Source organism: Brachyhypopomus gauderio, unplaced genomic scaffold, assembly GCF_052324685.1.
Source record: "Brachyhypopomus gauderio isolate BG-103 unplaced genomic scaffold, BGAUD_0.2 sc34, whole genome shotgun sequence".
Lineage (NCBI taxonomy): Eukaryota > Metazoa > Chordata > Actinopteri > Gymnotiformes > Hypopomidae > Brachyhypopomus > Brachyhypopomus gauderio.
The window spans coordinates 393,091-398,269 of NW_027506866.1; positions in this window are offsets into that span (position 1 = coordinate 393,091).

Sequence of the window (5,179 nt, forward strand, 5' to 3'; positions counted from 1 at the left end):
CGACTGCGACCTGGAGCTTTTCCTGTGCTATTTCAATGGAATAACTATACTATTCCAACTCCACGACCTGAAGTATGGGAAAGAACAGAGCGTCCACCCAACACTGATCTAACAGAGATGCAGACTGACCATGATGATGATGACCCCTTACCGTGTCATGAACATGACTACTGCGTCAGTAATGAGCCTGCTGCTCTTGATCTCTCCCTCAATGAAAATGAAGAGCTACGCGAGGAGATACCAAGGCTCCGAAAACAAATCAAAGACTTAACTGTCAGCAGCAAGTTCTGTTTGGAGCGGTTTTCTGCCTCTGATGATGACATACGATTCTTTACCAGGTAAATAAAAAATATGGCAGGACACAGTACACGGATGGGCCTTCTCTGGTGTCTGAAATACATTGTGAATGAATTAGCCATTATATAACTTTATATATAACTTTTATATTCCACAGATTTGCAAGCCATGCCCACCTCATGGGCTTTTGGAAGCAAATAGAGCCAGCCACCCACATCATACGGGTTACAAGAGCACAGACTGTTGAGAAGACTGATCAGGTCCCTCACTCTGCCAGTGCAACGGTAAATGTTTTCGTCTTGTCCATACAAAGCATGTTATGTCATCATTTTCAAATTAATCTTTACATCAAAAGAAGTTTTGATAGTCATAATGTAATATGACAATAGGATAATGTATTTTTTCCCCAGGTTCTTCAACCAATTGATGAGTTTTTTCTCTTCATGAACTACCTGTCATTGGGACTGATGCAAAAGGATTTGGCCCACAGATTTAGAATACATCGGTCAACTGTTAGTCGTATTATTAACACCTGGGCCAACTTCCTTTATACTGTATTGGGAGCTGTTTCTATTTGGTTAGATGTGGACACTGTGAAAACTCACCTCCCAGATGTGTTTCAGGACTACGCTGACACTCAAATAATTTTAGATTGCACAGAACTGAGATGTCAAACTCCAAATTCCCTTCTCCTCCAGAGTGAAGTGTTTTCCACTTATAAATCACACTGTACATTCAAAGGGTTGATTGGGATAGCCCCTCATGGCGCAGTGACCTTTGTGTCTTCTCTTTATCAAGGTGCTATCAGTGATAAAGAGATCTTAAAGCAGTCTGGCATTGTGGCCCTCCTTGACCCATCTATGGCCATCATGGTGGACAAGGGTTTCCTTGTTGAAGACTGCGTTCCATGCAAAGTCCACATACCCACGTTTCTGTCAAAGAGAGCTCAACTGTCTAGGTCAGAGATCAGAACGTCACAGTCCATTGCAAGACTGAGAGTCCATGTTGAGCGTGTGATTCGCAGAGTCAAAGAACATAAAATATTCAGCACAGTGAGCCCCCTTTCAATCACAGGGAGCATAAACCAAATTTTTTACTGTTGCCTGTCTTTTGGTGAATTATCAAAATGGCCCCTTGGTAAAAGCCTGGGCAAACAATGGCTAATCTCAATCCAGAATTAGACAGATGATGTAATGTGAATGATGGTGATTTATTATTATTTTATATTTTCTCCAACCTTAAAATGATCCCTTTAAGGTCAGGGGTCGGCAAGCCGCGGCTCCAGAGCCGCATGCAGCTCAGCTTTTGAATAGAATTAATGAGTATTTAATTAACGTATATTATTTTTGAGACTTAAAAAATGTTCGGGTGGAATTTCACAAATGTCCAGTATTTAGTTTCGGTTCGCTTGAATGACATGTCATCGTCACTGAAATAAATTTCCAATTATTTTGCTTTTGTGGCTCCGAGTCAAAAAGCTTGCCGACCCCTGCTTTAGGTCATGCTAGTCTGTAAATATTGGCTGCAATGTTAAGGTACAGTGCAATATGATAAATAGTATAAAATGCTTTCACTTTTATATGTAAAATTGACAACACAATACAACATTATGTATTTCTTAACTTTCACTGTATTTGTAAAAATGAAATGAATACAATAGTAATACAATTGACAGAATAATTTGAAATTGTTTTAATTGTTCATGAGTTCATTATGATTTTCTATTGCTTGGGCATAGAGAGGTATTTTGGCATGTAAGTGTTAAAGAAAAACATGTCACACCTCCTTTTCACCTCTTCTAATACACTGCTATCTCTGTAAACTCGCTGCACAAAAATATCATCATGGGCACAGATAACTAAATCACACCACTGCATACCAGTAATCAATAACTGGCCCTGGATTTGCCAATAATAACAATGGCTCTCCTTCAATCTGTGTAGGCCTTGTGCCACTTTGAGGAATTTGCAGTCTACATAGCTTTGTGCATTTGGGCACTTAATTTCAACAAGCCCAAATGATGGACGCTCAAGTGGTTCAAGTTCAAGTTTTTCAGAACTGCATAGTCCTTTAAGGCCCCCGTTTCCATTTCAAGTCCCCTCTTCATGTGTGCTGTTTGTCGTGTCCCTCGGATTATCCTTTCTGCCAGGCTTTCTGCAGAATGCAGAGATGTTCATTGTGCAGATGAGTGGAAGAGAATCTGCTTTCATTCCAGCGTAGACTGGTCCAGGATTGAGGGTGGCCCGGTGTGGGAGCTCACCGCTGTAGCCCTTGAAAAGTGTACTAAAAGAAGAGTGAATAACATTTATTTTTACACATTGTAATCTGTTCACCAGCACAACTGATTGTGAATCACATATCACATGTCATCTGAAGTACAACGAGGCTAAATTAAATTTTGAAGAGAACAGGGTCTTATCAGATGATCAAAAGCATTTATTTTTTTACCACACACTGTAATCTGCCTATTAAATTTGGTACTACATACCTAACTCCACTGGCTGTAGTAGCACCTGGTTTTGGCTTTAGGACAACCATGGCATCCACGGGTCCAGGCTTCACCCCCTATTAATTTAAAAGATGGTGTTAGTAAAGTGACTGTGATACATTAACTAACATTAAATAATGAAATAAGACAAACCATTGTTGGTGGTTTATGCCACTTCTGTTCTGTCTGTGTGCATGAAAGGACAGGAGGCACGACAGACATGCCAGATTCAGAATAATGAGCAGTCTGGAAAAGCAATGCAACCAAGTGGTTGCAGATTCCGCAACCAGCAACACAAGAGCAGTTGCTGTTAATGAGCACAACTGGCATTGAATCACGTAATGTCATCTGAAATACACAAGAGGCAAAATGTAATATCTTGAAAAGAAGACTTCAGCAATGTCAATAGGCGCAATTTCTGTCCCATCATGTTGTTAGTGGTGAATGTCACTTGTCTATTGTCTCATGTAACGTTTGTGCTGTTTTGCATCACTCTTAAAACACTTGGCTATACTGTCGTTCTATTCTACAGTGTTGTGCATGGTTCAATCTACTAGTTCACTGAGCAACTATAAACTATAAAATATATTTTAGATTTAAACTTCATTTTCACTCCAGATGAAATGCTTACACATAGGAGTGAAACAGGCCTACTTATATTTATATTATTTTGTTGTTTCCACCACCAACAACAGAACAGTGCAGGTTTTACTTCAACTGCTTCTTGAAGAGTGTTATCAGAATATGTTAATAGGTGTAAGTGTTGAAGCCATATGTTAATAAAGAAGATAAAAGATATGGAAGACAGATTGACAGATTTTAGAAAATGCAGTTTGAAGAATAGCTGAGGTGGACTATATTCTGCTTTTGAGTCATAGAGGTAGATAACAATAGCTCGAACTGTAAAATAAACTCCCATTTGTTTACTATAGGCAAAACAGACTGCTAATGATTCCCACTCAGCTACTCTGCATTTGGCTACCATTGTAAGCTTTGAAAACCAATGCCTATGGCTATCACAGCTTACGTGAAGTAAGAGCAAGGATAAAAGATTGAACTTGTGTTAAACTAACTTTTGAACTTGTTCAACAGAACTTTGAACGTGACACTGAACAGAACTCGTGTCATTTTAACCAGTCCAACTCTCAGCTGGTGTGGTGTATCTGTTTTCTTCATAGATCTGTAGCAGTGAGCCCTCACTGTTATCTCGTTAGCCTTACTTTTGCCTGATACTTCCATCAGAAATACAAACATGTTTTTAAAAGGCATTTCTAGTACTAGGACAGGTCGGTTCGTTACTAAAAACAACATCACTTCATTAGACTGCCACCTCAGGCTAGCTAGCTAACTAGCGTCAGCCACTTACCTTCAAAATTGCAGAGGTAGGATGAAACGTAGAACTTGAAACCTTTTTCAAGTGTACTCTGTGGCGTTGTACTTGATGCTCTGACAATACGACGCACATCGTTGACGGTAAACTTCGGTAACTCCAACAGGCACCTTGTGAATTTCATAGACTCGGCCATAAACATCTGCACTTCCGCATACCAACCGGAAATATGGTACCATCCTTACACCAAACGACGAAGTGGTGCGTGCACCTAAGCCATTAAAAAATAATAAATAATAAAAATTGAGACGACATTACAGCTTTAAAAACGCAATAAACCAATAACATATGTACTAGATAAGCAAAAATAAGGTACCAACAAAATAAGGTTCACAGCTCCGTGTTCCTCGGGAGCGGAATATGTAAACAACGCGAGTGGAAACTATCTAACGGTGGTACGCTAACGACAGCTAGCGTCGCCACAGCGGGCTACAGTTAAGCTCGCCCATTAAGACGGAAGATATGATTAGTCAATTTAGCTGTCATTTGAAACTGGTATTGAGCTGAATTATAACTGCGTGGCCCTCTGTAAACGAACAGCGGGCATCACAGTTAGCTCGTTAGTTTCCTGTTTACTTTCTAGAACGTCAGAGGGCGTAATATGGCGACTTCAAGCTGATTGGTTTAGTAGCCTCAATATGCAAAATAGTAACGCATTCTGGTAGCGAAATCTTATTTTGCACAGGGAAAAAATAAAATAACGTTTGAACAGTTTTTGTAGAACTAAAATATATGTAATATAGAACTATTCTGTTTCCTAAATATATATTTAGGGTAATATATTTTTTGGCATACCGTCATCGAGACATATACGAATGTGTAGTGCTATATATATTGTACAAATGGCCAACATTAAATGTGTTGTTAGGAAGCACTAGATGTTGCGCTCCCTTGGAAAGGAATCGTATGGTAATGGCATGCGATTGAAGGGATGAAGGGCTCCTAGCGACCTGCAACCGATTTTTTTTTACAACCTTTAGCACCACCTGACACAGTGCTCTCCT